Raw genomic sequence first — 13,040 nt, 5'->3', positions numbered from 1 at the left:
TGTGAAAAAAAGTAATTTTTCCAGGCAAAATATTAAACTCCTATTTTGCCCCAATATACCAGATGCTTTTTACAAGAAGTAATTGTGGATTTTTGTCTCCCTCCAGGTCAATGGCACTGTTATCATATCTACCCCACAGGCTCAATGACTTTGTGTTCTCTTTGTTCTAGCTTCTCCTTTACTCAAAAATAAAGATATATGCGGAACTTTCAAAAAAACTTTATTGCATAGTTAACCCCTTAACACCGCAGCCAAATGTACAAGTTGTGAACGAAACAAAACGTAAACAAAACCTGGCATTTGCGCTATATGTCTGTCCAACCGTAATTCACCTCTTTCATATTAAATGCACCCCCCCTTATTATATATCATTTTATTCAGGGGAAACAGGGCTTTCATTTAATATCAAATATTTAGCTATGAAACATAATTTAATATGAAAAAAATGGGAGAAAATAAATTTTTTTTTTATTTTTTTCGTTCTACATGACATTTTAACTGTCAATGTCATAATACTGTTTGCTTTTACTGCAATAAAATACACATATTTGTATTCAGCAAAGTCTTACGTGTAAAACAGTACCCCCTATGTACAGGTTTTATGGTGTTTTGGGAAGTTACAGGGTCAAATATAGCGTGTGTCATTTGAAATTGAAATTCGCCAGATTGGTTACTTTGCCTTTGAGACTGTATAGTAGCCCAGGAAATAAATTTAAACCCATAATGGCATGCCATTTGCAATAGTAGACGACCCAAGGTAATAGTAGACGACCGGGTAAGTTACTAAAAACCGGAGGGCGTACTATTACGCCCTGTGGCGTTTAGAGCCGCTTTTAAAAGGACGTAATAGTACGCCCTCCGGTCATAAGGGGTTAATAAATATGTGTGCAAACTTAGTGTTGATTATAAAAAATATGGAAAGCTTCACAAATTTGTGTGTCATACTTGTGCAGGGGCCATGCTAATCTTCTCTGTAGCATTTTATTTTTAGTATATGTGCAGCTGGAGCTTCTTACATATATTTAGCTTACATCCACCCATTCATATGCAGCTACGGTTTTTGTGTCCATGCACAATCATCTCCCATCTCAGTGAATGCAATCTGCTTCTTACTGGTCTTGTACATTCTCAGTGTACCGTCTGTCATTCCCTACATTTGTTTCCTGTAAGACTTAGGGTTAAATTTAAAATGCTAACTTATAAATCATTTAATAACACTGTCCATATTACATCTGTAGAACAACTGATCTTGGCCTCTGCTCATAGTCACAGCAACTCACTATGAATGAGTGTATAGTTCTCGTGGAACTCCCTTCCTCGCACCATTTGACTCTCAACAGTTTCAACTGCATAAAAAAACACTAAAAAAATAACTTCTTCAAGAAGGCATATCAATTAAGTTAACAACATTCCATCCCTCTTCTTCTTCACTCCTCACTAACCCACTTCACTTCTTTTCCTACAACTGCAATATATAACAATTAAGATCTCATTTTAACTCTTCTAGCCACTAACATTTTCTATGTAAGAACACATTTACCATTGTATTCTGTTTAATTACACCCCATTCTACATTAGAATGCAAGCTCATTTGAGGCTGATTATATCCGATTTATCTTAGCCTTTTCATGCTGCAATAATTTCTGCTGCTGCTTTCGCTCTCACTGCAGCTCCATCATAGCTAGCTCAAGTGCTACATTTAAGTAAGTAGGGGGAGAGTAAACTGACTTTATAATCCATCATTTGCAAAGGCACCAGAAGTCTGTATTATTGAGATAAGAAGCAGAAACAGAAAGTACTATGGTAGGCTACTGGTACTGTATTTGATTCTGCACAACCAACTGCAACCATCGATACCTCCTCCACTACTTACACCCTTAGGCACAGCAGGGTGGATGTTGACCCTTGTACCATTAGGTGACAAGGAACTGGTGACTCCGAGTCCTTATCATCACAGGTGCATGTCTGGCACATCTTTAAAAAAAAAAAATGGATTTCATTCCAGGGCCATATCAAAACAAAATCACCCAATTTATTGCAAAGCTTATGGCCTTTGCTCTGCAATATGTACTTCCATCATGATTCACTTACAGCCGGAACATAATCAAAAAAAACTGTGCATGGTATTGATAATGGAGGAGGTCAAAGCTTAGTAGCGTGTGAGACAGGGAGTGGATCTGTATACGTGTTTGATGTATACAACATATTTGAAACACAACTCAGGAAATTTGAGATTTTTTGAAAGGCAAGTCTTATGTTTTGACTAGTGTGTGCATATCTGTGTTTAACAATGTGTTGACTATCCACTGACTTCAGGTGGGAAAGGTTTTCAATTATTTTTTTTCCCCACCTTTCTTGGTTTGTGCTGTGCAAGTAATGCCAAGCCTCAATAGCAAGCTAGTAACTAACCTCATGTTGATAAGTTGCATTAACAACGAAACAGCTGTCCATGAGTGGTTCACTGGCTTTGCATCTCTTCATGAGCTGTGTTTCAAAGTTGTTGTATGAAGTACAGAAAAACTCCAAGGAATCCATGTGTAAAGTGGAATAATGAGGCAAAAATGTGAATCTTTGTCAAACTAATTTACATATTAGGTCTCTAACTAATGCTGCTCCAATCTACCTACCCTCCCTAATACACAATGTTTCAGTCCTAACCAGACTTTTTTCAAGACTTGAAAAGTCAGGTTAGGATTGAAATCTTAACTGATATGTTTGTGAAATTTTGCATGACTAAAGTGGCACTTTTGAATTACAAATCTTCTGAGTGTGCTGTGTTAAAGTATCTATAATTGAGACTAGAGTTTTTGCACCCAGGAAGTTAAAAGATCGATCTACCTATGTCTGTGTGTCCATCCATCCATAAAGTTGTGTAAGAAAATTGAAAATAGTAGTGCAAAACTTCATTTTTGTTAGTATATAAAAAAGAAGCATTTCTTTGCCTTTCTGACTGCTGGAATTCAACTATTTTATTTTATTTTTTATTTTATGAAGTTCTTGTACAGGACAACATTTTTTTGAGATGGCAACATTTTCAGTCACTATGTATCCAATGTTCTGTGTGCACTCTGGTCACTGAATTCTATTTAAACATACATATTTGAATTAGAGGAACACTATAGGGTCAGGAACACAAAAAAACATTTAGGTAGCTTGCTCCCCTTAAAAGGTAATAAAACTTACCTTATTTCCAATGCTGCACAGGTCTGCTGGCTCCACACCCAGTCTGCCTCCTTGATGACATCATCAGAATTTAGGATTTCTGCCAATCCAATGCTTTATGATAGGGAAATGATTTCCCATATATTTCCTTGTTGTCCAGTGGTGATGCTGCTGACCACTCACTGGTGGTCCAAGGAAAAGCATTTGATCGGCAAGGAGGTGGGACGGTGTTGGGCAAACACCGGTTTGGTCAGTCAGCATCTCCTCAAAGAGATGCATTAAATCAATGCATCTCTTTGAGGAAAATCCAGCGTCTCCATGTAGAGCGTGGAGACATTGAATGGCAGTGCTGAACAGTGTGCAGCCCTTCCCCAGGAAGCCCTCCAATGGCCATCTGAGTAGTGGCCACTGGAGATGTCCTTAGGGGGCAAAGTACTCACTGGTGTTTCTCTGAAAAGGCAGTGTTTACATGAAAATGGCTGCAGGGAATGATTATACTCATCATAACAACTACATGAAGCTGTAGTTGTTATTGTGACTATAGTGTCCCTTTAAGTTATTATTATTAAAGGGACACTGTAGTCAACAAAACAACTTTAGCAGTGTTGATGTATAGTCCATGCCCATGCCATCTCACTGCTCAATGCTCTGCTATTTAGGAGTTAAATAACTTTATTTTATGATACCCTAGTGACACCTCCCTGCATGTGACTTGCACATCCTTCCTAAACACTTCCCGTAAAGAGTATTCCAATGTTTATATTTCTTTCTTGCTAATTCTGTTACATTTAGAATGTCTTATCTCCTGCTCTGTTAATAGCTTGCAAGACCCTGCAGGATCCTCCTGTATGTAATTAAAGCTCAATTTACATAGCTGAAGAGACAAACTTTTAAAGTAAGTTTTAATTTCATGAAGTCTGTGTCAGTCACGGCAAGTGGAAGTGTGGCTAGAGCTGCTTAAACAGAAACAAAAGTGATTTAACCCTAACTGGCAGTGTACTGAGCAGTGAAACTTCAGAGGCACGATCTGTACACAAAAAACTGCTACATTAAGATAAAGTTGTTTTTGTGACTATAGTGTCCCTTTAATATTATAATTTAAAAGTTGCTGTTTTTTTGTTTTGTTTTAGATTTGGTCTTTAAAGTTTAAGTTATTCCTAAAAAAATAAACTTTGGTATCACTGAGATCTTAACTACGTGTTAAGAATATAAATAATGTGATCAACTAGCCATTTAAAAAAATAATATTTTATTGTCCTTTCCAAATTAGCATTAATAAATGTTTAAAAACAGCAGTAGAGTTAGAAAATGCTCTATATTATACAAGGTCTATCTCATTAAAATATTTGCCTATTCTAAAATGAACCAGCAATTAAATTAAATGTTCTACAAGTAGATTGTTTTGACTTGAATTGGTTCTGATACAAGTTAACAGTTTTATTTTGAGAAATTGGCTTGTCAAAGTCAAGTCCTAATTTTCAATTTAATTAGAGTTGATATTTTTAGTGGCAGAGGTTTGTTTTATTTTTATTGTTCATTCTTAATTGTTTCCACTGCCTTCTGAAATACCTCATTAACTTTATGAGCTAACATAGGGTACCAAGGATTTATATTCTGCATGTATGCCCTAACATATATCTGAAAATTGTATTTCTTGTTTATAAGATATGATTCACTAATAAAATTGCATTTACATTTATTCTTTTTGACATGACATTTGAGGTTCAAAGCAAAGGTCAATGAATCTATGGCAAAGTGTGGAATTAGCCCTTAATTCAAATAAAAAATTACTCAGTTGTTTTTTTAAATTTTCAAATACAGAATGTGAAATATAATTGCAAATATTAAAATAAAATAATGAACATTAGTGTTCTAATTAAGCTGAAAAATAAAAGTCTTTCAACTTTTACATTTTAAGAAAAAAATGCCCCCTCCAGAAATTGGACATTTATTTGTATTAACATTCTCCATGTGGTCTCTCAATTGTGTAACTTTTTATGATTTCTATTTGATTGCATTCATTCTCCATCATTTTTTCTTTCTTTCTTTCTTTCCTTTTTTTTTGTTAATCTAGAACTAAAGTTTTAGTACATCAGCTAACCCAACCAACTTTAAAAGTTTGGTCTATGCTACTAATGCTCTACCCCAAACCTCTAATTTTTTACATTTGCTATTATAACTCAGGTGTTGGTAACATATGCTACATTTAAAATTAAGCTATATATGAACAATATATTAATGTTGAAATCATCCAACAGTTGGATGAAAGGATGAACACATAGATAATCTGTAACACACCATGAATAAAAAAAAAAATACTTGTGTCATAGCTGAGTGCGATTTTGGAGAATGGTTCTCTTTAGTATGTAAATGTGGAGTTGGCTGATTGTGATTGTGTGTGAAGGCTAGCTAAGTGTGATTGTGCGTGGGGTTGACTTAGTGTGATTGTATATAGAGTAGTCTGAGCTTTTTGTAGGTGAGGTTGGCTCAGTGTGATCTAGTGAAAGATTTGTTAAGTGTGATTGAGTGTGGAATTGTCTGAGTGTGCATGCAGTTGTGTATGTGTTTTATTTTTTTATTGTGTTATAACCCCCCCTCTTGCTCACATTTCTGCATGGAAGGGGATGTATTTCCTCATTGTTCAATGGTGATGCTGCTGACCACTCACTGGTGTTCCAGTGGGGGAGATCCCTGCTGACCACATCCCTGGTGGTCCAATGGAGTAGCCTGTGGTTTGCACACCAAGAAGGTACAGACAACTTAAGCACTCTGATTGCATGGCATCCGTGAAGTAGTCAGAACACTGTTATGACAATCTAGTGAAGACATTCTGATTCAGTCAGTGTCTGGTGTGACCTTTCCCTCGTTTGTTACTTTTTGTTTTCTGCTGATTAAACCTCTTGTGGATTCTGAGCGCTTGCAGTTGCAATATTTCTATTTTTTGTTTTCATTTCTGTATTATGCTCTGATCTCTGTATTGTATTGCATGAGTATCTCTGCACTGTATAGGGAGGAGTAACATTTTGTAGGAGGAGTCTGGCACCCCACCATCCTAATACTTTACCAGTCGCCACTGTCATAAATGTCAACCCTTAGCTGCACTGATAGTAAAATATTTGTACCTGTGGAATGCTGTGTACAGCACATTTCTAAAACTCATACTATTTAAATAATTAGTTCCCACATTTTAGCACTAAAAGAGTCTTATATTGTTATTGAATAAGTTTTACTATATTTATATTATACAGTTGTCTATTAGAAGCATTGTTTCTTTGACTTTTCAGTAAATACTAAAGATATTTAATTTAGCTGTTAAAATTGAAATCTAGAACCCAGCGAATATATCAAAGGTTATTGTGAAAGTGCATGCTGTGTGATTATAAACACCATCTCTCTTGATTTTTATGATTTACATCTTATTCTATTCTGCGTAAAAATGCTAATTGTAATATCATTCTTTTTTCCCTCCTCTCATTTTTGAGACATGTGAAAATCTCAGTAGGAATTGGCTCACACTGTTTTTCAATGTCCCATTAATCTGTTTATCCATTAATCTTCTACTTCTTCATAAATATTACAGTAAACAAACCACTCCAGGACAATGAACTACAACAGTTCCAATATTGCTGCCTACATTAATGTCATGAAACCCAATGGTGCCAGATTCCTATTTCACTAATACCCTTAAGCAGTAATGCTTTACATTAAACACTTCATTAGAAAGCCTAATGGTTTTCTTTCCGTGGGTCCACTCCTCACTGTTCTGTGCTTTAGTGACAGTTTATTTTTGCATTGCTCTTTTTATATAACATATTTTCATATAAGACAGCATCTCAACAAAAGTGATGATTCTAATAATTCCCATACAGAATCAATGGAATGAGTAATAGGTCAAGAGAAACTATATATCTCCCAGCAGTCCAAGATTCACAGGACTGTCCTTGTTAATTCCTTGGGAACATAAGAGATATAGCCCCAAACAGCATTATGCAAGCACATTAAAAGATGCATTGGCACTATGCCCAGAGTACTCCAAAGTAATCTGTACGTGTCTTGTCCTAATGGGTCAGGCAATACAGCTTGCTAGTCAGCCTAGGGTGAGAGATACCCCTTCTCTGAGCAGCCCATCCTCTTTCCAGATGGAATCAACCATTTTGGGCATCGCTAGTGACTCATCTTCTTACTGACACGCCCCTACAGGACCCTCCAACAATTGTCACAATTTCATATCTCCCAATTTGGGGAGGTATAAAATCATTGCATACATTGTATAGTTGCTGATCGCCCATAATTACATTTCCACTACTCTGATTTACATAATTCAAAATGAAGACTTTGAGAATTTAGAGAAGTACAACATTCTAGTAAGTAAAACTTGAAATTAAATATGCATTATTTGCATGAGAACATTTGATAAATAGAAAGGCGTAGCCTGTAATTGTGGGAGAGGTTACCCGGCTATAAAAGCTCAGGCCCCCGCCAAATCAGTACTGGAATCGCTGGGTTCATTCAGAACCTTTGACTTCCGGTTCAACTTACCTGGACCTCGCTCCCACGTGGTCTGGCGGTCTCCGTGCCCGGCATGAAGTGCTCCAGCTCGGCTTGCTACTCTTGAATCCGGCGAACTCCCATCCTCCTCAGCCACACTTGCAGAGTTTTCAGTCAGTACAAGTCTCGTTGGTCTCCGTGCCCAGCATCAACTGCGGCATTCCTCGCCCGCGGTCAGATTCCGGCGAACTCCCATCACGCTCAGCCACCCTTGCGGCGGACCCAGTATCTTGGAACATACTTACCTACTTCAGTGTTCCGCTTCTAGGGTACCAAGAACCGTGAGTCTCCCATCCACACCACGCTCAGCCAGACGCCTGGCGCCCATTCATTAATTTACACCCATTTACCCACACTTTCATTCATACTTACCGTACCACTCCATGCTCCGTTTGGTGCCTCACTCCACGCACGCGCATTTCACCACTCTGGTACTTACCCTCCAATGCTTGTTGGCAAGCTGGCCATTTGGAATACGAACAGGTTCATTCCAATACTTACTATAAACACAGCTGCTCACTACGACCCCCGGTGGCAATAACATGTCATTACATAAGAAATGCTTTATCATTTAAATTCTGTTTTCCCTCCTTTTTCCTTGTGTTAAATTTCAAAATCGTGTATTAGTTCATTATACGTTTGCTTGTTGGGTCACCCTAGGTACCCCTATATATGCGCTTTACGGCATCAGTTTACCCAAAGAGCATGCCAACAGCAGCTCGCTAACTATACTATAACCACCGTTATTGAAGTACTTATCTTAAAACATTCCATGTTACTAATAGCTACACTATATTACCTGTCACCCATACTAGGCAGGTGTCCAAACCTTACCTATACTCCCGGCCTCACCTGACAGCCTCAGTTATTTACTCATTAAAGACAAGTTCTGATTCTGGTTATACGTTTCGTTCAAGGCCCATTTGAACCATTTCCTACTCCTCCCCTGAACCCAGGGTTCTCTAACGGACTCCTAGTTAATTATAGGTATATTACGGAGCACCCCATCCCTAGTGTTTACATAACTAATATGGTACAGTGGATAACTTTAAGCTTTATCCTCAGATAACTCCCCTTACTTGCGTAAAAGCAATTATCCCGACAGAACCATTGTTACAGGCCTATCAGATTCTAAAATTATCCTCTAATCCCCCGTTGAGAACTCTAACTATTATGCAAATAGGTACGTCATCGCTTGACACTCGCTCCCCAGATCTCAAATGTATAGGGCGGTCAACTGGTGACGTTTAGCGTACGGTCCCTAGCTTAAATTGTAAAGTAAACTAATCCCGTGAGGCCAACACCCATCCTCATCGGAGGTATACGCCCCTCGGCCCAACGCATAGCTAGAGCCTCACTACAACCACTCATGGTTACCAGTTAGGGCCTCACCGGTCACAGCCAATTACTTTTGTCTTGTTACTATCACCGAGAGGCCAACCATCCTGCCACATCGTTCGAGTGGCCCCTGTCCATCCGGCCCTCATCATAGATAGAGCCTCTCTTGCCACTTGGCACTAGTAGGGCCTCACCTTCCCAGTAGGATAGATAATGTTTCGCCTCTCGCCTAGCTAGCACCAGTTGTCTCAGGCACCTTTTCTCAAGATCCAGGTCCTGTTTCTTACCCTATTCTTCTTTTTCCAGTATGTCTCAAACCCACGACCAGGGAAAAGAGCTGACCTTACCTGAAACCCCAACCAGGCCTGCTACCCCGGCTGACCTAAGTACACCTACTGAAAACCTAGAACCAGCCAGCCCATACGCTCTCCGGTCATGGACCATCCCCAAGCTCGCGGCCGAATTACGTCACTTAGGGGTCCCGTTTCCAGCTACTGCCCGCAAAACCGAACTATACAAAATTTTCATCACAAACACTTGTACTCCCCAGCCAGGAGTGGTTCGGCACTCCGAAAACTATGAGATCAAGGGCCTGATGTAATCTCTTCTGACCTCATTCACCACGATCAGCGTTAAGCTGAACAAACTGGAAACCCCTCAGACTTCGACAGTCACCTCACACATACCAACCCCACTTCGGCTCTCCTCCCTCACGGTAATGACACTCCCATAAACCCAATGCCAAGCACGTCCACTCACATCATCACGCCTGCACACTTTGTACCCCCGACGATACGCAAATATATTCGGGAAAGCAAGGACATAAACCTTGTGTCTTTATTAGTCGCTTCACAAGATATGGTAGGAAACTAGGCCTATTGCTACGGCGATCTTTCGGTTGTGCTAAAGCCAGAGATCCTAGGCTCAACCGAAGGCTCGCCGTACCTGAGTTTGTCCTTGCCTTTGGCCTCTATCGTGAAGTAATTTGTTCCACCTCCCCGCACCGTAGGGAGGAATTAGATTGATACACGCACAGGTTGGTGGACCTAGGGCACAAGTATGGAGGGCTTTGTTTCAAAACCATGCATTGTGCGCCTCCATCTTACACTCCACACACAGAGGACTAAAGGATATGTTGGGCAGACCCATAGTATACCTTGGGAAAGCTCAGATCTGCAACAGCTATAATTCGGCCAGTTGTGGATTTAGCTCGTGCAGACTGCAGCACGTCTACTCAATTTGCTTCAGGGCACACACCAAAACCATATGTCCCAATCATCTGTACCCAAAACAACGACTAACCGAAGTAAGCATCGACTACCTGGCATTCTACCTCCAGACACACCCTTCCCAGCACTTAGTCGACTTCCTCATCCAAGGCTTCACTAATGGTTTCCACACAGGCCTTCTTACACTTCCTACAGGTATTCACGAATGTCCCAACTTACAGTCTATCCTTGACCCGCTCACCACACATTCACTACTCACAAAGGAACTGACGAATGGATTTATCTCGGGCCCCTTCTCTCACTCCCCGTTTTCCAGTTGGCGTACCAAACCATAGGTATTGCCACTGGAAAATTTAACAATATAAAGAGACAGCCTTACGACTTGTCCGCTCCGAATTCCTTAGCAACCCCCAGCATTAACTCCTTCAGAAGAGTTTTCACTGCAGTACACAACAGGGTCAATACCATTCAGGCCATTCTTTGGGCAAGGGGTAGGAGCTTGGTTGGGAAAAAACGATATTTCTAACGCTTTCAAACTCCTACCTATTCACCCATCCCTGTGGCAGTTTCACGGCATCTAATGGGAAGACAAATACTACTTTGCTACCCACCGTACTTTTGGAGCCAAAAGCAGCACCAAACTATTTGATATATGTGCCGACACACTAGGTTGGCTACTCCTTAATATTACCCAGTGCCCCTCCGTTCAGCAATACTCGGATGACTTCCTCACTATAGAATCACCTCAGTTCTCTCCAGTCAGCCTCCAGAAGACCTTGGCCCTATTTGCAGCATTAGGACTTCCACTGTCACAAGAGAAACTACAGGCCCTACTACAAATCTTACGTTCCTGGGCATTCACCTGGACACTGTTACCTTACAGGCTAGTTTACCAGGAGAGAAGGTGCGACAAATCATAGAGATGGTGGAGTATTTTCTGGTTAAGGACACGTGTACCAGGTCAGACCTACAATCTTTACTGGGCATGTTGGACTTCGTCATAAGAATCATTCCGCAAGGCCGGGCATTCATCTCTGGATTGTTGTGCCTTCTCCCTTTACTCAAAACTAACTCCAGCTCCCCGTCACTAGATACTCAAGCCAGGGCAGATCCACTCATGTGGCTACGCTTCCCGTCTCACTGGAATGGGAGAGCCATGTTCATCACTCCTTTATCAGATTCCTCACCTGTCATCTGGACTGATGCCGCAGCTCACACAGGGTTGCAGCAATCTATCACCATGACTGGTTCAGAGATTCATGGCCAGTAGAAACCCTAGGTTTGCCCTCATTTCCCACTACATCAGCCCTATTCAAATCTATCCGATTGTGGCAGCTGCCAGAGTATGGGGACACTTATGGGGGGGGGGGAGCAGGGATAAATGCTCTTCCGACAACAAACCAGCCTGTGACATAATAAACAAGGGTAGATCCTCCTCACTCACCATCATGAAATTAATCCGAAGGCTAACTTGGTTTTCTTCAGGACACACCCCACAGCCAACTCCAGACCGGTCAGCACCCCCCCCCCCCCCATTCCAAGACCTCTTCCTGGACTAGAAAGACTGCTATCTCACAGCAGATACCTAGCCGGAGCAGCCCTATCCACAAATACATTCCTTGCATACGATCGACCGTTTACCATATACACCAAATTCACGACACATCATCAAATAATTGACACTCATTCTCTAGATTCCATTATTGCATTTCTTTCTTTCTGCCACCTTAACCTAAAATTATCATTGAACACCATTAAACTATATCTCTCGGGTATACAACATCACATCATCAGCCTACCCTAGTTCAAAACCCTTCATGTCATTCCTATCCCGTGAAAAACATATAAAAAGGCATACTAAGATTAGACCTACCTCTTCCAGACTTCCGATAGACGGTCCCAAGTTTTGCGCACTCTCCAATATCTTGGACTCCAAACCTTTTGAAACCATACCAACCTAGTTATCAAGACAGCGACTTGATAGCGACTTGGGTTTTTACGACCAAACGAGTTCACCACCAATAAGTGTGTCGTGTCATCATCAGCTCCTCAAAATTTCAAACCTCCAGAAACACACAGATCACTACATACTCAACTTAGGTCACACAAACTAATCAAATAGGCACACCTACCAAGAGCCGCTACTATCCCACCGGCAATCAGTGGTGCCCCGTCGCAGTATTTGACACCTTTCTGGCTACTCTCACAGATCTCAGTCAAAACGCCCCACTACTCTCATTACAAGGTTTCCCCTTAACAACTGGCTAGTTCATTCAGTACATCCGACTCGGCCTCAACCCCACAGGGTTTTCTGGTCACTCGTTTAGAATTGGAGCCGCTTCGGCAGCCTCAAGTCACAACGTACCCTCTAACATAATTAAAAGTTTAGGCCGGTGGAAATCCGCGGTCTACGCCACTTACATTCCACAACCAGCAACAGAACTAAGATCAGCATTCAAAGGTCTTGCTATGTAACCTATGTATAATAAAGTGTATTGTTTACTCCAACCTTTTTGCCCTCTTTTATTACAGGCCTACCCCATACGTCGGTTCCGGCACACCACAACCGACTATCATATTCTGGTATAATCATTATACTTTACGGCTTATGTCCCCGACTACAAATAGAAAGGCGTAGCCTGTAATTGTGGGAGGGGTTACCCGGCTATAAAAGCTCAGGCCCCCGCCAAATCAGTACTGGAATCACTGGGTTCATCCCTCCCACCACAACCCTCTATAACCATTCTTGGGTGGGCCCTCTTT

General features: G+C 40.8%; 1 non-coding gene across 1 annotated transcript; it reads right to left on the bottom strand.

The window, feature by feature from the left end:
- Positions 1-908: 908 nt before the first annotated feature.
- On the bottom strand, positions 909-1,016 carry LOC134613173 (U6 spliceosomal RNA). The gene has a single exon (XR_010091196.1). It is a non-coding gene; the product is annotated as a U6 spliceosomal RNA (small nuclear RNA).
- Between the last annotated feature and the right edge of the window lie 12,024 nt (positions 1,017-13,040).

This window comes from Pelobates fuscus, chromosome 5, assembly GCF_036172605.1.
Source record: "Pelobates fuscus isolate aPelFus1 chromosome 5, aPelFus1.pri, whole genome shotgun sequence".
In the NCBI taxonomy this organism is placed as follows: Eukaryota; Metazoa; Chordata; class Amphibia; order Anura; family Pelobatidae; genus Pelobates; species Pelobates fuscus.
This window is presented reverse-complemented; position numbering and strand designations above follow the sequence as displayed.